The 21,593-nt window shown below is 37.0% G+C and overlaps 2 long non-coding RNA genes across 2 annotated transcripts; one reads left to right on the top strand and one right to left on the bottom strand.

The window, feature by feature from the left end:
* Positions 1-873: 873 nt before the first annotated feature.
* Positions 874-2,382, bottom strand: LOC132045494 (uncharacterized). Its single transcript, XR_009412432.1, has 2 exons — positions 2,153-2,382; positions 874-995 (listed from the first exon to the last, which is right to left on the bottom strand). It is a non-coding gene; the product is annotated as an uncharacterized LOC132045494 (long non-coding RNA).
* Positions 995-3,519, top strand: LOC132045493 (uncharacterized). Its single transcript, XR_009412431.1, has 2 exons — positions 995-2,238; positions 3,290-3,519. It is a non-coding gene; the product is annotated as an uncharacterized LOC132045493 (long non-coding RNA).
* Positions 3,520-21,593: the final 18,074 nt, after the last annotated feature.

Here is a 21,593-nt window from a genome sequence, read left to right on the forward strand (position 1 = left end):
CTTTGTCAGTTCCTAGGTAACATTGTCTTTTGATATCTCTAATTCTCTTATTTACTTTGCTGAAGCCTTTTATAAGGACTGGAGGACTTTTCTTCGATCTTTGAGTGGTCGATTCTATGGAAGTGGGATAAAATTAGAGGGCATTAGGGTTTCTGCTATGGAAATTGATGAGGGAGCAGCCACAAAAAGAACTTCAAACATTAACTCATAAAAGCCCAAAAGTTAAATCACTATGTATATGCTTAATATTACTGTGTTCCATGAGATTTAGAACATAAAGTATTTCAGCCTTGACATGAGTTGTTTGTCTAGCCAAAACGCGCAATTTGCTTGGATCTGTGAAAAGCATTGGCGGGTAATTTTGCTCGATTGTATAGATATGCTCGGCAATATAAGAAGTATGTAACTTGTCAAACAAAATGTTCTTTTTTTGAAAAAGTCCTTATACTAGAGTGTGATGGTTTTTGTTTATTTGTTTGGATAAGTAGAATGTGATGGATTTCCGTTTCATTGATCTTAATTGTTGACTGTACTTGACTGAATGATAGTAGAGCCTACAAGAAAATTATTGGTTTTTAACATTATTTTGAAATGCCATTTATTTTGTTATCTTGGAACACAAAAAATATTGTTTTTACAACTCTGCCATGTGCTAGCCATCACAAATATTTGCTCATGGCTGATTTTTTGAATATCAAACAGTTTAGTTTAATATGAAGTGACATTGATTATGGATCTCAAAATCTTGTGTGGTTAAGAATTAAGCACCAGCTTTAAACTTCTGTCATTTAATCTTTCCGTCCCTTAAAAGATTTTGGATTCTAAGTCTGTGGCATGGATTTAATGCTGCCTCTAATTCTTTAAAAGTGGAAGTAGCAGAGTAAGGTGATGGGGTATTTTCGGTCAAGTGTTCCTACAACTCACTCTAATGGTACTACCCAGCCAGATCTTTGGCCATAGAAGTCCATATGGAAGAGTAAAGCTCCTGTAAGTAGCTTGTTTTTGTAGGATTGTATCTCATGGTGGCATAAGTATAAACAATTGTACTTATTTCGGCTTTTTGACTTAAATTTCTTACTTTATGACACATAGTTTTTTGATTTTCTCAGCTCAATGAAATTATTAAGGGACTGTGGTTGTGTTGTTTATACATGCATCTACTTCGTGCTGTTTCTCATTAATAATCTTATCTTACTTTCTAAAAAAATTCATTATGTTCATTGCTAGACCTGGATTATTTCTCAAGCGAAAATTGATATAATGACATTGTGGCTATTTTGGATAAAGTGACGCTCTGTTTAATGAAAAATTAGAAAATAGAATTGAGATTTCTTGAAGTTCCTATTGGAAGGCTTGAATGTTGTACACCTTGTTATGTCTTTGCTCCATAAAAATAGAAAAGGAGGATGATATATGAATGTCTCCACATTCACTCAGCAACCTCTTTGCTTTAAATAGACTTATTTAACTCCTTCCAGGAATTAGACATTTGAGTATCAATTTACAAACTCAACATTGAATTTGCTCTAAATGCATATTTGAGATGATGGGGGCGGTGATTATATACTTTAGTGGTTTAATGCATTATAGACATGTGTTTCTGTAGGTTTTGAGGATTGGTAAGGAACACTAAATCCTCCTCTTTGAATCGAAACTCGCCTCTATTTGCTTGAGTTGCTCTTTTTTAGCCTCTTTTCTAGTACTTCTGTTCTTCTATATGGACTGGTGTTTTTGCAGGTCTTGAGAATTCAAGAAGTTATTGTTCACGTGAAGTTGATTCTCCTATATTAGTAGAGATTGATATTTTTCAGTAGATCTTTATGGTACTTAACTTTATGCCATGCATATTAAGGAGTTGATAGTCAAATAATGTGATAACACCTTTTATTTTAGTAAAAAGATTTAACACCAGACTAGTTGCTATATCTGTATATACATTTAATTAATCATAGTTTTGGTGCTTCACTACAACAATTTATATTCTTTCTAGTTCTTTTCAAAACAATATTCAATTCTAAGATAAATGTTTACTTGTTTAGTGTTTTGCATGGATAGTATTTAACAATCCAAATGATTACACCTTAATGCCCGGATATCTCATTGGTTTCAGTTTCTTGTATTTGATTAGATAGTCATAACCCTAATTATTAACTCTAATGCATTACTATCAGTTTCTCAACTCCTTACGGCTAAACACTCTCAGCTCCTTGTGGCAAAACACTCTCCTTCATATTCCAGGTATATGAATTTTCACATGAAAACTTCTTCTCCTTTGAAGATTCTTAGTTTTCTTGTGTCAGAGATGACATCAAATGTTGAATGATATTAATAATTTATACAATAGTCAAGAATGAGTTAAAGAACTAAAGAAACTCTACCTTATTTAAAAAATGAGTCAATGAACTAAAGGTTAAACATGGAGTTTCTTTGATTTAAAGAGAAAAGCAGCCATTCTCTACTGAATGTGAATTTGGATCTATAAGTTTTTAATGTTATAATATTTTCGATTTAGTAAATTTAGAAATCAGGATTATCTTGTACCCAATCAATTTAAAAAATATTGGCGGTGTTCCGACATATTTGAGTTAAACATACATCTGTTATAATCTACAATAAGAAAGAGCTTGAGTTGAAAATAATATTTCTATCTGGTTTTGTATTGTTTCCATTTAAATCCTGTTACTGCAAGGTCCAATGGTGAGTTCTTATATCTGGTGTAGTACTTTCTAGTGCGATTTATCTCAAATAATGTTCTATTCAACTTGACTTTTAAAATATGTTCTAGTTATTACCTATATCAACTTTTGACTTAGTTATTTGAAAGCTAAACTATAGGGAGCATACTTGTATAGATCTGATGCTTGTGTAACTTCTTGAGGTCTGTTGTATTGTTTCACTGCTGTAATTTTGTCTCTTGTAGTTTTCCATTGTCGATCAAGTTCAAACCAAGTATATTAGGCGCTTACTAAGAAAATAGAATTTTCTTCAGTTGTAGCTATCTTTTCGGAAACTCGTTGAGATTTTTCCTCCTCCATCTCATAAGCCTACACACTCTTGTTTGAGAGCACATTATAATTGATACAAGCTTAACTGATGTGAAGTAATGTGCAGTGAGTATATTGGCCAGTGTATATGTTCATCCCAAGTGCCTCTCTTGTCAAAATCTATTAGAATTTATCTGGTGTTGATTATGTTGGAATGTTAGGTTACTGCTATCAGACTTGAATAAATAGCAAAATATCGATTTTTATAGTTTTCCTGAACAAAAATCATTTTATGCTTTTTACAGGATTCGGAGACTACAGTTTACAAGACAATATACGCTAGGTTTGAAGACTTCAAACAAGCTGATGATTTGTTTATCATGTTACTAGGATTGTTAGATCAGAAATTATATTAGGATGTTTATTTTCCCCCAAGGGGTGGGTATACAGTTGTGTGACTTATATATCATGGTTATACAGTGCCGCTAGTCGGATGTTAATCCATTATTTATAACTAATTAAAGACTATATTTATATATATATATATTTTTGTTTATATGCATCCACAAATATGACAGGATAGAACATCTATTTAGTTATGTATCACATTTTAAGGTCCATAAAAATGCGTACCTTAGAATTAAACATGGACCTTTTGGGACCGGCAACTCTCATGTGCTGAAACTCTTAAGGACCAGATATCTCGTCTCAAAAGACTTTCTAGGACCAATAAAAGTTTGCCACTCAAATATATATATATATATATCGTTATATATATACAGTGGCGACCAGATTTTTCTGGTCGCTATTGACTAATTGGGACCATATTTATGCTTTTAGGGACCATTTTTCCTGTCGTTGAAAGCCAGTTTTCTTGTAGTGTTCTTTCTGTAGATGTTAGCTCCCTACCGGTTCTTTGATACTTGTTCTTCAGCCAATTGAGCATGTAAAATCTACAACGTCGTGCTAACATTTGGTTGTTCTTTTTCCTAATCCTCTGTAGTGCAACCTCGAAAGAATCTTGATCAGTTTGAGACATGCTCAATGAGAATCTTGTTGGGATTGGAGCGTTGAATTTTTTTAAGTTACGAACAAGACGTTGTGATTCGGCATACCAATATGCCCATTCGCGACGTAAACCACAATAACTCCAAAAACCGTTCCCAAGAAAGTGAGGCGAATTTCCTCGAGTCTTGGTGGATTCTTCTTTGGGGGTAAGTCTTAACCTTTTTCCTTATTCATTCCATTATCATCTTTAAGTTCATATACTAGTTAAGGATTCTCTAATGGTGAATGAAAAGACTAGAACCCTAGAATTGTTAAACCCTTGAATAATTGGTGGGTTGTAGATTTTATTGTTGTTTAATCACCTAGGAGTGTAAGATATCCCTTTGTAGGAAGGGAATTTGATTACTTAGGGTGAAAATTGTATATTGAGACTTAGAGTTCCATTAAAAATGGGAACTTTGGCCTAAAATCTCTTTTGAAAGAGGTAACGTGATTAGAAAACCCATAAATTGGAAGATTAGGATTGTTGGGATTGAGATTATGATAAATTCATTATTAAGTGATAGTTCATCCATTTTGAAAGAGGTAGAAGTAATTTGGTCCTTTTCCCCAATTGTTGTTCTTATTTGATTGGAAGGTCTATTTCTTACTTAGCGTTATATTGCTAGACTTTGAGCGTTCGAAAGCATTACGAAAGGGGAAATCTCTTGCGGAGTAGCTTGCATTGTTCCAATTCTGCATCTGAGGTAGGTTATGGTTTACTTGAGTTAGATTTTGGTTAGTTGATTGTATATGTAGTAGAATTGATGGGAGAAAGCATGTATAGGTCTTCTATGAATATTACTTAGGTTGGTACTGATTTCTGAATTATGTGGGCTTGTCGCCATTACTTTATGTACTGAAACTTGAGGTGTACTTGTTATGTTATGAGAAGGAAGGAGTCAATATCGATTAAGATGGTTGCATATTCAAGCTGTGTTGAGTCGATTATCTGAGTCCTATTATGACTTGTGGCATGGTGCTTTGCATTTATTGACAGTGAATTTATTGACTGATCATATTCCATATTGACTGTTGGACTGGAATGTGTTGAGATGCATATTGTGAACAGATACAGAAACATATATATATATATATATATATATACACGGGGGTGAGGATGTGGCCTAGTTATGGGCTCATAATCCGATGTCAGTTTCAGAGCGAGTGGTACATGGACACCATGGGTCCCCTGCAACTCATGACTAATGAGCGAAAATAGCAGTTGGCATGTGTGTACGGTTGAGATACTATCATCGTTTGCATTGGACTTATCTTATTCTTGTGGTGTATTGTGGACTGGTTGATGATTGACTCTTGATATTGTTGTGCTGTCGTGCCTATCTGCCTATTTTGTTGGTTTTACAACTTATGCATGATACTAATCTAAGTCGGCCTATGATATCTACCGGTACTTAATGTTTGTACTGATACTACCTTGCTGTACTTTTTATTTGAGTGCAGATTGTGTGCCAGAGACTTCTTCCAGACCTCACATCTAGCTTGAGGCTATTTCCTATCCAGATCAGAGGGTGAGCTCCTATCCATGCCATGCTGCCTGAAGATCTTTCCTATCTTGATGTCTACTTCATTTCAGACATTTATGTTATTTCAAACAACTATTATTTCTTAGACAGCTTTATGTTTTAGAGTCCTTGTATGATGATTTTTGGATTTTGGGGTTGTAATAGCTTAGATTTCCGCACCTTTATTCATTTATAGAATGACTAGACAATTTGATGATTATTTCCATTGTTATTGATTTATAATTGGTTAAATGAATGAGAATTTAGTTAAGGGGATGGTTCGCCCACCAGGGGGGTTAGTGTGGGTGCCATCACTACGGTATTTGGGTCATGACAAAGTTGTTATCAGGGCCTTAGGTTCGTCGATCTCACTGTACAAGGCCATGTCTAGTAGAGCCTTGCGGATCGGTACGGAGACGTTTGTACTTATCTTCGAGAAGCTATGGGACACTAGGAAAATTAAAGTTCTTTCTTTCTTTCGTGCTACTTGATTCTAATTGGTATCTAGATGATTCAAATTGGTATCTGACTTTTCATTTTGTTCTCTCACAGATGTTGAGGACTCATGCGAGAGCAGCAGAGAACGAGGTACCCGAGCAGGCCGTTGGGGTCGCAGCTCGCGGTGGAGGCTAAGCTAGGGGCCGTGGCCGTGGCAGAGGTAGGGAGCAGCAGCAAAAGCCAGGGGCAAGGCTCCTGAGGCTGGTCAAGCTCGCGCTGGGTCCCCCGTACCTCAGGTAGCTCCCGATGAGGCAGCAGAGTTTGTAGCAGCACCAGTTCAGCCAGATATTACAGGTACGCCAGTGTTGTCAGACGACATGGTTCCAGTGTTGAACTTCTTGAACGGTTTGACAGAGGCAGGTGTGTTACCAGCCGCTCTAGGTGACAGGGTGTGAGAGTGGGTGATCCGGCTCCGGACAGAGTTCATTCTCTACAGGCATAGCATGCTGCAGCTGTGGCTCCCCATATGGATGAGGCTCCAGGACCTGAGGTATTTCCTAGACCAGTGGCAGGGCTGGTGTTGACCGGTGATGAGCATGATTTGTTTTAGAGGTTCACTAAGATGAAGCTTCCAGTCTTCTATGGCACTGAGGCTGAGGATGCTTATGAGTTCATGTCACGCCCCAAACCCACCCTAGACGTGACCGGCATCCGATGTCATGAACAACATCGGAAGAACCTTATAGATCAATAACCATCAAGTCCATTTTTAATAATCTTTCATTAATAGTTTAAGAGATGTTATAAATAACTAATTAAAGATCATGGTCATAATTTATGAAATAAAAATCAGCGGAAGTCTTATTCAACATTTAAATTAAAACGTGGCAACAATCCTCCATAAAACATAAGACACATCCAAGACCCTACCCACAAGTTTATAACTATCTACGGAGCTTCTAAGAAAATAAACTAACTCAGGACACAGCCTGAAACTGCTAAGAAGTAATAATTGACTTAATGAAAACCCACGAACAAATGTGTGGGCTCACCAATAATCTGGAAAGCGGCAAGTACTCCTAATCTGCGAGATCTGTCTGTACCTGCTCTTTTTCTTTACCTAACATACCGTAAAAAATAACAATGGCATGCCTGAGTACTGGGTACTCAGTGAGTGTCTCGGGGACAATAAGTAATATAACAAAATAATACAATAATGATTAGTGAAAACAGTTCCAATAAAACAATTTGAAATCAATCGTACAACTCAAAATCATCAATAGAGCTCTATGCTAGACATTATGCCTATGTTAATGAACATCATTGATGCAATGTAAAAATTCGGCATGCGCGTCTCCCTAGGCGTCTCCTTGGGCGACGCCCCAGGCCAATTTTTTAGGAAACTCAAAATTTTGACACCGTCAAAATAGATATACCGTGCGCTTCAGCTGGGTGTCATACCAGGCAATTTTATGCCTGCATTGATTTATCCCGAATTTTATAAAAGCCTAACTTCGTAAAACTTTTTCCCACTTCCTCTTGGCTGACTTTTTGAGAGGAAACAACCCTGGGGTTTCCCCAAAACATATAAGGTAAGTTCTTGATCAATTCTCATCACATCAATCTAATATAAAATTAACCTTAGTTCACTCTCCAAACCCCAGATTCTTGAAAACTCAAGAAAGAAGAAGAAGGGGCGTGTAGAACTTCCTCTAAAAGGTATGAACTTCAGTTTTCCTGATTTAATTAATTACTTTCAGGCTAGTATAGATTATACTATGCAATTGGAATCCACTAATGATTCACCTGAGGTTCAAGAATACGTTTGTAGGCTTAGAAAGCCCTAGTTTTCGAAACGTAAAGAAAGTTCGTAGAAACAAATAAAGCTTTAATCTTTCTCATCTAAATCCGTTGTAGATTGATTGTTGAATGGAATTTCGTTTTGCTAGCTTTTAGCAGGATTTGAGGTATGTCTCTTTTGAAAACGGTCAATCATTTTTAGATTAAATAATATATATATTTTGATATTTGGTAGTTAATATCTTTTACTTATTTTCTGTAGGAAAAGACCTTTACTGGATGGTGTTGATTATCCGAATTACATAGAATCATCATCGAGTGATAGTCACTACATACCTAATGCGGAGGAAAGTGAGGATGAGGATGAGGATGGGGATGACATTGAGGATGAGGATGAGGATGATATTTTTCACGACCCCACTAGAGGGCCATGACGGGTACCCAGAGCTAACCTACTAGGCACAACTTCTCCATTCATCATCTGCCTCATCTTGGATGAATACAATTCTCAAAGCAAAACTTAATATAAAGAGATCTTTAACTACTTCTCCAAACATATGTATATACGCTCGCAAGGCTACAAGATAATATACAGAGTATACCCTAAAGAGATCATAAGACATCTAATACCCACATAGGTCTACGAGCCTCTAAATAGAGTACTGAAAATCATAGGGACGGGATAGGACCCCGCCATGCCCATATATGTACACAAAAGAATATACCAATAAGCTGCAACTCCAAAGTAGTGGAGTGCCCCTGTATATCTGCTGACAAGCTCCTAAGGATCTGGACTGTCTCCCTGTGTACCTGCGGGCATGAACGAGCGTCCACAAAGAAAGGACGTTAGTACGAACAATGTACTGAGTATGTAAGGCATGAATAACGACATAATAAAGAGATAAGGAAACATGAGATAAAGCGATAACCTGCACATATGATTCCCTCTTAAGGTGAATACCATGCATGCTAACTTTTACTTTTAAAACAACATCATAACACACATATATATGTATAAGTAAGCTGTCTGAGTCATATGTCATCATTAGCCCGCGTCCGGTAATCATCTCACGCCGCCCACTAGTGGTGTCTGCCCGGCCAAGTAGGCCCGGTGTAATTGTCATCCATAAGCCGCCCACTACACCTAGTGTAGTGGTGTCTGCCTGGCCAACTAGGCACGGTGTTACTATCCATAAGCTGCCCACTTACGCACAGTGTAGTGGTGTCTGCCCCGCTAACTAGGCACGGTGTTATTATATATAAAAATAGGCATGCATGTGAGCCTAATTAAAGCTACAATCATATCAGAGTGACGTAAGGTTGGTGACTTCCGATTATCTTATGGAACAATCATCATCACTACATCTCACCTCGAAGGAACAAGTAACATAAGGTGAGAGCATAACAATGAGTGAAATCAAGAAAAGCATAGGATAAGCTTAATTATCTCATAATATCTTTGCAACCATAAGCTTTGGAACTTCTAGCATTAAAATCATCATCATCATAGAAAACATCTCATCTTTAACATCATAAGAAGCTTTGAAATCTCTAGAAATAGAATAATCCTCATCATCAGTATCATAGAACATATCTTATCTCTTTCTCATAAGAAGCTCTTAAGGGTCGTTAACTTTCAACTTTTGGGATATAAGTAGGTCATGGAAATATATAGGACATCGTAATATAGGAGTCATGCCTTTGAAAGAAAGAGGACTAGCCTTAACATACCTTTATGTCTTCTTAATGACTAAATGTTCTCCTTCCAAGCTCACGACTCTACCTTTAAGATAATTCGTACTCAGGTTAGGTCATCGAAAGCATGATTAAGTTTAAACTAAGCAATTAAGAGCTAACGGAAATTGGGCAGCATTTCCCTTGTTTGGTCAACTTCCTCCATTTAATAAACAACTCCCAACATCGATAGCAACATCCATAGTACTATGATCAAGAGGCTTCTTTCCAGTTAAACATTGTCTAATCCTCAAAACTCCTTTTCAAAGTCATTCATAACCATAGCTACAGCATAGTACCGTATTCATTTTCACATAATACTTCCTCAACGCCATTAGTATCATCCACAACAAAATTATACTCATGGAATACCAAGAACTATGACTCAAATCAAGTTACTATTCAAGAATATCATTAAATCCATGTTTGAGCTTCATATTCTTCTTCTTTCCTTCATTCAAGTTACTCAACAACCAAATACTCTTAATAACATGAAATAGATGTAAAACTCACCTTTGATCATATAAGGGTGAACTTTAGATTAATATGCTTCACTTTAGAGAAACCCCAACTTCAATACCAAATGAAATCTTGACTTCTAAAAACTTTAGTGAGCCTCTTTACACTAGATTCTCTTAATTCTTGATATTTAATCTTTGATTTCTCTTGGGTTTGTGTTAATATGATGTGAGGAATGTTCTAGAGCTCTCAAGAGTTGTGGAGAAGATGGGAAATGAAAAATATAAACTTGGATCATTTATTTATAAAAGAAATTAAAGCTGCCCGACTTGATTATACGGACACTTATACGGTCCGTATAATTTTATACGATCCGTATAAGTGATCGAATAATACCACCAGGGACTGACCTTCTCTGGAAAGGTTATACGGACCCTTATACGGACCGTATAAAGTTATACGGACCGTATAAGTGGTCGCATAACTCATATTTTCCGAAATTGTTCTCGTCGATTCATTTGATCTCAAATCCTTATGGAACCTTCTTGGCACTTATATAGCACTTCATTAACCATCTAAGGAGCCCTATAGATCCTCCTCAAGACATTACTAAATACACATTAACTCAATAATTGTGAAACCTTCCCAAACACAACTTACACTTCACTTCCTTCGACGAACTTAGTTTCACCTGTTCATATGACTTCAAAATCTTGTAGTATACACTTTAAACTACCAATTACTCTCCTTCATGTCATAAGGACTTCATGTTCACCTTAAGCTTGCGTTAGTCTATTCACAGCACAACAACTCAAAATTTTCGAGGTGTAACAATATTAATCCTCAAAATCAAGTACTACTATTAGAAGCGATGATGCATAGTCTGTCACACCAGGAAGAACTGAATTCACAACACCCATTTCACCAACAAGAGTCGATGTCGCAAAGCTAATTTTAGCAGCAAGAACCGATGCCAGAAGCGACCCCGGTTCAGTAGCATTCCAATAATGAGATTTCCTATCTTGATCATCTTTAAGATCGCCCTGATACCTTTGTCTTTACTAGGGAAGATAATCACATTCATCAAAGATTATGGAAAGAGCCAAACTATCTTGTAAAAGAGGATGTTCATATTGAAAAAGGAATGATATTAACATCGAAAAAGTCATTGCAAAGGGCTGTTAAGATTTTTTACATCTAGAAGATGAGGGAGTTCAAAGTTGATGATTCCACTTGAACATATTGGCGATTGGTCTGCAGGCGAAAATATCAAGGTTGTTAATAGATGCTCTATGGTAAGGAGACTGATGATAAGATGGTGACTATTTCAAAGTTCTACCTAAAGCATAATTGTGCTATGGTGAATGCCCAGATGATCATTTCAATCTAGATGTCAATTTGATTGTTGCCGTGCTAGTTGGCGCATTGCACAATACCCAAGGTACCCCATTCTCTTAAGTTTATTTTAATTTTGATGTTAATATGAGGTTCCTCGTTGCTAGATGCTGATATTGAAACTTCTCCAGATTCAAAATTAAAGAATGCACTACAGCCGTTCTGAAAGTTTATCGCAAAACCATAAGTAGGATAAAAGCATATCTTGGGCGTAGGGGTGCATATGAGATTGTCTATGGAAATTGGGAGTGCTCTTTCAAGAAGTTACCGAGATACATGGCAGCTCTACAACACTTCAATGCTGGTACTGTTATTGAATAGAAGCTCCAGTCGAAACCTGGTGTGGCCGGTAATATTTTTCAGTTTGTGTTTTGGGCATTCAAACCACGCATTGATGGTTTTGATCATTTTCAGCTAGTAATATCAATAGATGGCACACATGTGTACTGGATATACGACATCAAGCTACTAATTGCAATTAGAATTGATGCAAATGAATCTTTGTTCCCTCTGGCTTTTGCGATTGCAGCTAATGTGAGCACAGAGACATGGGGTCTGTTTTTGACCTACTTGAGGTAACACGTTATTAAGGATAAAATGGGTATATGTGTTCTATCAGACAGACATGTTGGCATATTCAGCAATATATGGGGTTTGCATGGATGGCAGCCGCCTTTTGCCTACCATCGTTATTGTTTAAGGCATTTGAGGGCAAATTTTCAGTAGAAATATCGAAGCCCAGCACTGAACAATTGGATGTGGGTGGCTATAATAGAGTATCAGGAGAAGAAGTTTCATATGCAGATGGAGTTGATTTGGCAGGCGGATGAGGGAGCCTACCCTTTGGTTGAATAAAATAGATAAAGACAAATGAACATTACACAAGGATGAAGGGTAGGAGATGGGAGATGCTAACAACAAACAACTCTGAGTCATTCAATGGTTTATTAAAATCTGCATGGGGACTACCCGTTACTGCAATGGTGAGAATGACTTTAAGGCACGTTGTGGAGCGGCTCGTGACTAGATTAAAGGCGGCCAAAGGATTTGCAGTAGACAGTTTGAAATGGATGCCAAAACAAACACAACTATACGAGTATCACAAGTTTAAGTGCCAGCAACACTCAAAGATGGAGTACAACTATGCCCAGCATATATTTGAACTCACAACAAGTGTGCACCAAGGTCATGGAGGTAACATTCGCACAATTTGTGAGATTTCAAGAACATGCACATGTGGCGTGTGTGACAATCATACCACATGCCATGTTATCATGCCTTCAAGTGTTTTACCACAATGGGAAAGAACTCCTCTCAATACATGGGTTCAGAATATACCATGAAAATTATGCAAAAACGTATGCCTGTCGGTTCTACCTGTTACACCCCGAAACATTTCGTGTTACTAAGGTTGCAGACGGCTTAATATGAGCTCAAGAAGGAGAAAATATTACAAGTATAAAGGATGGAATTCTACTGTATTAGCATGAGGATAGCATGAGTATGATATTTGGAATTCGTACAATATGATTGGAATGATACGTTAAAAGATATATAGCTCTCGTAACCGTAAGCTGAGGTGGGGACCACATGATGGGGTTTTTCTAAAGGACGTATGCCAAGTTATATAGATAATATATGTGGAGTTAAACACAACTCAATAAGGACCCTTGAGCCAAATCCAAGTGTAAGCACTCCAAAAAGATGTTTTTAAGTTACGTTTTCGGGTGATCTGACTTCGGGAGGCCATAATCCCATCATTATTTGGTCATTTGGGAAAACTCCAAATATGAAAGTTGTAGATACTTGAAATAAATTTCCAACCATAGGTTGTGGGCCTTCACATGACATAGGGATAAAAATTTATAGATGTTTTAAGACAGAAAGGTCAAGCTGGGCAGTGGACTCGGCCCAACCCCACTCAAGATCGGTGGGAACCGACCCAAGACCCCTATATAAGGGCCAAATTCGGGCAATTTCTTCACATTTAACCCCGAAAAGACCTGAACATTTTTAGAGAGAGGAAGAGAGCCCTTAGAGAGAGAAACCAAGTTTTGATCAAGTTCGAGGTCCCGAATCTCGAGGCTCGTGAAGAGTAAAGTGTAGTACAAATTGTTCTTTGTCGTTTTAAGCTAAAAGTTGAACTTGGGGGATGTTGGTTTTGTGGTGGCTGCTCATATAAGGTATTTTTAAGATGTTAATTATGTTCTTACCATGATCATTGATAGATTTGACGGGTTACAATAGAGAAAATGACGTTGAAAGTTCGGTTATCATTTTTGGATATCAAATGACTTAGGGGCTGTTTTGGTATGATTAAATGGATAGAATTAGTTGGATATTGATATAAAATGATTTTTGATATTGTTGTTGATGTTTTTGATAAGTTGGTGTTCTTGAATTTGGGAGAATAAATTGTATGAAGATATCGTATACAAAGTGTATACCGGGCTGTTTTGGTGTATATCTTTGGGAGTTGATGCTTTGAGTTTAAAGAGGCTTATATGAGATGGTTCTTATTGTTGTTGGTTGCTGATTGTGTTGTTAAATTGAATTTAAATTAGAGGGAAGCGAAGATTACTGGGAAAATGCTACTCGAATTTACGGAAGTTATTATGAGCTTAGAGAAGTATATGAACCTCTTTTAAGTTGTCTACGGTTTCCTTTACCTTGATTGTAGATTGGCCAGTGTTTGGAAGCATAAGTTAATCTAATCACGTAAGCGACAAGGTATGTAAGGCAAACCTTTTCCTTTGGCATGATTCTTGTTGATATTCATTCTATATGTACTCCATATGATTCTATTCTTAGACGAGTAAGGTCTAATGTTTCTTGTGATGGCTTATTGATATTGTACTACTGTTCTGTTCCGAAGGGAAAACCCATAAGGTGCCAAGTTGAGTTGTGTATATGGTTTTACTAATGATTTCAAGGAAATGAGTTTTATACTAAAGGAAACATAAAGTTTGATTTTCAAAACCCCTCCTAAGGGGTGCGAGATTTTACTACATTTCATTTATGACTTATGTTTACATTCCATAGTATCATCCCTTTGTATTGATATGATCATTTATTCTTTGGGTAGGGCAATAAGATGAAATTGAGTAGAATATAAGTAGTAAGAATTTCATAACAATTCTACCCTCAAACCTGGAAATATGTCCTCCTAAGTCTAGCAAGATACAAATTTGATAACTTCTTATGAAAAACTAAGGCTAATAACTGGATTGTGATGAATTGATTAGTGACTTATGATTTGAATTAAAATTGATATTTGTGGATTGAGTTTGTATTGATATGATGGTGATATTAAGCCGGAAACGGCTACCCGAAGGGGCTACCCTAGCTAAGCCGGAAGCGGCTGCCAGAAGGAGCCATCATTATTATGCTGGAAGTGGCCGTTCGAAGGGACTATTGTGATACTAGCCGGAAGCGGCTTTCCAAAGGGACCATTCTGTTAACATGTCGGAAGCGGCATGTGTGTTGGATTGCATTATTTACTTAAAGATTATTTTGAGACTTCGTGTGCACATTTATGTTTCTTCCAGCGAAGGCTGCAGGTATTGAGTTAGATTGTGATTTCTTCTCTCCTAAGTCAAATTATGATTATGACTTGTTACCACCTTACATACTTAGTACATTGTCCGTACTGACGTCCTTTTGCCTGGGGAGGCTGCGTTCATGCCCGCATCCCCAGATTGTTTGGCAGGTTAAGTGTATAGCTAGGATGCTTGGACGTCAACTGGGATTGGTAAGTTCCACCTTATTCTGGAGCTGAGCTGAGTCATGTATAGATATGTATGATTATGGGTATGTCAAGGCCCTGTCCTAACTCATAATGTTCGGTTACTTCTTAGAGATTTCGAGGCAGGTGTCTGTGGTATGTTTGTCGAGATGTCGACAAAGTGATGTCAGTTGAGTCATTCGTGGATTTTACAATATTATGTATTTTAGATGATTTCAATTGGTTTAAAGTACTTATTTGATTTAAATTTTTCATACTCGTTATAAAGATAATGATTTCTATTTGGAAAAATTTTATGTTCTTAAAAGTTTTTGAAATGACAGGTTTTGATAGAGCGAATGTCTTAGGGTTCGCTCGACTCTGATGAGAGTCGGGTGCCCGTCATGCCCTACCATTGTTAGGTTGTGACACTACCCACTCAGTGATAATAGTTATTGGCCACCGGAGCCATTTTCCATGCTTGCTAACAAAGTATTTATCCGTAAATTGAAACACAGCGAGCATACTCCTGTATTCCTAATTAAATGGATGTTCCACCGGGGAGATACACTCGAAAATGGTCATTTTTCAATTATGTTGGTCATGATGAGAGTAAGTGTCCCTTACGGGGTGGTGGTGAGAGTACATCTAGCGGTGGAAGTACCTCATGTGGCGGAAGAAACTTTCGTGGTGGCGGCACATCTCGTTGTGGTGGAACATCTCCTGGCGTCGGAACATCTCGCGGTGGTAGCATATCTCGCGGTGGCGGAACATCTAGTCATGAGCATGAATTGATGAATCTATTTTAAGTTTTTTCTTTGATGATGTATTTTAACTAGTTTTGATTTGTTATTAATGATGTACTTTAAGTATTTTCATATTGTTATGAATGATGCAATTTAATTATTTTGAGATTGGTATGAATAATGCAATTTTGACTATAAATAATATGCTTGAATCTAAACTCAGAAAAATAAAAAACTTAAAGCTAATGATAATAAGTTTTCAAACAAAAACTTACTTCAAGCACTTTTCAACCACTAAAACGACAACCCGAAGTTTTGCGTATCCTTGATATATTGAGCCTATCTTATTAATCACATAAAAATAAATCGGGTTCTATATAAAATATTAAAGTTCCGGCGTCTCGAAGCATGATTAATCTATGGCTAAAGTACGGAAAACGTGTGAACATTTAAAAGAGTGAGAGTAAAAAAAAAAATAGAATAGCGCAGTAATTTACTGCGCAATTGGACTTAACTGAGCCGTTACAGTTAAGTCCAATGATGCAGTAAATCTTGCGTTAAGGGTACTTTGGTATCCGTTTTTTTTTCTTGGGCTATTTTGGTTCACTTTTTTTTTTCTTTTTGGGTCATTTAGGTTCCGAACTCTCTAATCTTCAACAAGAACCATAGAAGTAATTAATGATGCTTCATATTATGGAAATAGTTAATTTTTGACCCAACTGGTTATTTTGAGTTTTAGGACTCTTTTCCCTTAGTTGAGACTTCCTACAGGATCATTTTGTGATTTATGACTAGCATGTATGGGTGACACGAGTCCCAAGGGGCTCGGGAGCATTTTGAAACACTTGCACTTGAATTAGTGGTCTAAATTGCTTAAAGTTGACAAAATTCAACATATTGAGTAAACAAAATTAGATTTATGGGTTGACGGTTCCTATTAGTTCGTATGATGATTTAGGGCTGGTTTTGGTTGAGATTTGAGGGGTTCGGGTATGGTTTGGGTTGCAAAACCAGCTGTGGACTATGTGCAGATTTTTTTCTAGTGTTGGTGCAACCCTTCGCGTCCGTGAGGATTAGGGTGGCAAGAAGGGAGAGTTTGGTCAATTCGATCCAGGCCTGTTTGCTCTTCGTGATCGCGTGGAATCCTGCCGTGATCGCAAAAAAGGAATAGTGTAAGGTATAAAATTTGAATCTTGGGATTTTCATCTCATTTCAAGATTTTGAAGATTTTTGGAGCTCGGTCTTGGCGATTATCAATGGAGGTTTTGACCTTTTGAGCTGGGTAAGCTTCTTAACTTGATTGTATTCGAATTATCCATGAGATTTAGATGCTAGATTTGTGTTTTGAAGAGCACGTTTGGGAATTTCAAACCTAGGTTAAGAGACTATACATTGAAGATTTAATTATCGAATTAAGGTTGAATTGAGTTGAAATTGTATATTTGAAACTTATAAAGAATGGGTAACTCAATTTTGATATCAATTTCAAATTTTGATCGGGAGTCGGTTTAGATTTTCTGTTAACTTTTTTTGTCCAATTCTTTTTATATTACAGTATGAATATCATTGGGCTCATTTAATCTCATACAGTAAATTTTTGCAATGATTGGGTTCACTTGATGAAGTTCGATTGTAGAGCTTTTGGGAAGATTGAAGTTTCACTCGAGTCGAGAAAAGTTAGGACTTTGACTTCGATGAGAAATTTTTCCCAACTAATCAATAAATAAAATATTAGATTGCTGATAAGGGGATGAAGCATAGGCAAGGTGACAAGCTTTTATGCATTCACATAGTGATATGTTAGAGCTATTTGTCTATATCTGTTATTTGCTTGATTATTTGATTAACTAAGTACAATTTCATTCTCGTATACATGTCATACGTAATATTTCCATGTTAGATTTCATTTCAAGTTATGCAGATGTAGATGACATGTTAGCTATTGATCATGCCTTATTTTACATGCCATATGATTACATAAGTGATTTGATTCTATTATGAGATGCACGTTGAGACCATTCATACGGGTCATTTGATATTGCAAGTTGTCACGGCCCAAACTGGAGAGCCATGACAGGCACCTGGCCTTACTTGCCAAGTACCACTAGACATATATCTGTAATGTAATCATAAGCATAGGTGGGCCATTAGGGCTGGCATGAGATAACTTGTTGAATCACAGAAGTAATAGACTGAAATAAGATAAGTCTGAAGGACATAACTACAAAAATAAGCTAGACATACTATACGGGCTGACAAGGCTGTACAACATCTGACTGTACATAACTGTCTACAAGCCTCTACTGGAGTACATGACATAACGTGGTCAGGACAGGCCATACCCATGCATATGCATATACTGACTCACAAGGCAACTCTGGAACAAGTGGAGTGCAACAACATTGTTTGCTAGGCTGATATCCTACTAGGAGGGCTTTCAACTTATATCATTATCACGACCCAATCGGAGGGCCATGACGACACCCGGAGCTAGCCTACCAAGTACCTCAAAACGTACATCTCATAGTCATATCTGAGTGGGCCATGAAACTAACTCATAAATATCATAACTGAAAGGGGAACATGCCCAAAAGATATATATATATATATATATATATATATATATATATATATATATATATATATATATATATATATATATATATATATATATATGTACATCATCAACTGTGCCCATATATAAGCCGACAAGTCTATCAAAGGATATAACAAAATATAGACCGAAGAGGTCATGAGACATCTAACTACACACATCTGCCTACTAGCCTCTACATAGAATACATAACATAGTAAGGACGGGACAGGACCCCTCCATGCCCATATATACACAAAGGAATCATACCACTCTGAGCTACAACTTCGGAACAAGTGGAGTGCTCCTGTACCAACACTGAAATGGCAGCTTAAGGATCTGTACCGTCTTTCTGTCTACCTACGGGTATGAACGCAATGTCCACAAGCAAAAGGACATTAGTACGGACAAATTACTGAGTATGTAAGGCATAAAAGTAACATAAGAGAGACATAAGAAACTATAAGGTAAGTGAATGCAACCTGTATGTCTAAACTGTCTCTGCGAATGAATAATATACGTAATTACTGTGCATTTGAACTATCTCTGAGGGCTGATAATATGCATAATACTGTGCATGCATGTATGCGGTCATATATATACATATGTATATGGGTATATAATGCCTTTCAAGCCACTGTGGGCATCCCATCGTATCGTATCGGCTGGCAACATCATCATCATCATCTTTTTATCATCATCTTCGTATCATCATCGTCGTATCATCATATGACCAGCTGATCAGGTGGTAGCGCGTATATAACGCCGTCACCTTCCCCATACCCTATACATATATACATATATAATACATAATATACGCGCATATAGCGCTTCGAGGTATATATATATATATATATATATATATATATATATATATATATATATATATATATATATATATATATATATATATATATAAATGTAATGCAAAGCATAAAACATGATAGAGTACAAGTAACTCTAAAGATTATACCGAATCAAGGAAAGCTTTCTAAGGATACATTGTGGAATACCCTATACATATATACATATATAATACATAATATACGCGCGTATAGCGCCTGAGGGATATATATTTATATATATATATATATATATATATATATATATATAAATATATAAATGCAATGCAAAGCATAAAACATGATAGGAGTACAAGTAACTCTAAAGATTATACTGAATCTGAAGGAAAACTTTCTGAAGATACATTGTGGAACATGAATCAAGTAAGTCGTCCCTAACTCTAAGAGTGGAACCATTATGGATTGACGTTATGTGTACGTTCGGTTAACAAGGATCATGCCAAAAGAAAGAAAGGGATAACCTTACATACCTCGTCGTCTCCTTGCTACTCCACGCCGATCCTCCTAAGTTTGTAAATCTACATTCAAGATGATTCACACTAAGTTTAAGTCATTGAAATGCTTATAAGATCAATCTAGACTATTAGCTGAGCTAACAGAATTTGGGCTGCATTTCCCCTATATCACTTACTTCCACCAAATTCTGAAACAGCTCCCAAACTTCATGAACAACATCAACAATACCATATCCAAGATATTATATTCAAACTAAACTCAAATCCATCCAAAACTTCCTTACAAATTCAATCCATAGCCAATAATTTCGACATAACATCTTATAACCTTTCTACCATGATTCTTTTCATCTTTAAGGCTTGGTAAATCCTCAAATCAATTCAACATAGGAAACAAGTTGAAGAACATACCTTATATTTGAAGAACTTCAACTTACACAACTTGTGTCAAGACAAACTCTCCACAACTCCAAGTAGAGCTAAGAGCAATAACTTTCTAGGGATTAGCCAAGGATTTTATGGCTTGATCTCTTCTTGATTTGATTTGGGATGTTTATGGATGTTTGAGAGATATTAGAAGGTCACTAGGGTTTAATTTGATGCAGAAAAATGACCCCAAGTCGTGGGAAAATTATTTTATAGGCCAAAACAAAAATGTCCACTGACTTTAAAGTTTGTGGAATTTTCGAGCAAAGTACGGGCAAAAAGTGTGTGCCGTACTTTCAGCCCTTACTTGGGAGGGTTAAAATCTAACTTTCTAGAAAATTTGGATGAAGTGCGGGCAAAAAGTGCGGGACGAACTTCAAAGAACGGGTCGTACTTCCATCCCAGACTCCTCATAATCGCGATTTTTCAGTTGTATTGGAAAGAAGACTCACCGAGCTTGAATTTACATAGGCTATGCATTCTATAACTCCTCATATTCTAGGAGATATACCTCTCTCAAGTTGGACCAAAATTTTTGTCTAAAATTCTGCCAAGTTTTCTCAAATTTTCAACAGACTTAATTTCTTCGATTCACTTGATCCCAAAATGTCACGACCCGACTACGGGCCATGACGGGTATCCGGGGCTAACCACCGAACACCGCTCATTCTGTCACTTATCTGCTCTCATTCATACTATATGCTCATAATCATAGGAATATATCATCATTTGAAACATAATTACTTTTTTCAACATAAGCCCTTCGGCTATCAAAATAATATATACTCGTACATATACATACAAACTATGGGACCATGCTACCCACACCGCGTATCTACGAGCCTCTACTAGAGTACTAGACATATGGACGGGACAGGACCCCGCCATGCCCAATCATGAATATACACATATATACCAAAAGAATAATCAATGGCACCTCCGAAAAATGGAGTGCTCTCTAATCAGCTGCTAGCTCCTATGAGTCTGGATCACCTCCCTGTCTACCTGTGGGCATGAACACGTTGTCCAGAAAAAGGACATCGGTACGAATATTGTACCGAGTATGTAAGGCATAAACAGCAATAAGATATCAATGAAATAAGGAGGCATCAATGAGGAGCAATAATCAGAATCGATCGAATCATAAAGGAAGTAATGCATGCTGGCTTACTTTCATACTCATCATCATATCATATATGCATAAATGTATAAACGTATAAACTGCCCGACCATATAGGTGCGGTGTAATAATCAATAACATTAGCAATAGCATCAGCATTGCGTTCCCGCGTCTAGGCCTCCCGCGTCCGGGGTATCATCTCATGCCGCCCCTAGTGGTGTACGCCCATGCCATTTGGCCATGGTGTATAGCTGCCCGCAGCGGTGACTGCCCGACCAACTAG

Source organism: Lycium ferocissimum, unplaced genomic scaffold, assembly GCF_029784015.1.
Source record: "Lycium ferocissimum isolate CSIRO_LF1 unplaced genomic scaffold, AGI_CSIRO_Lferr_CH_V1 ctg6768, whole genome shotgun sequence".
NCBI lineage: Eukaryota > Viridiplantae > Streptophyta > Magnoliopsida > Solanales > Solanaceae > Lycium > Lycium ferocissimum.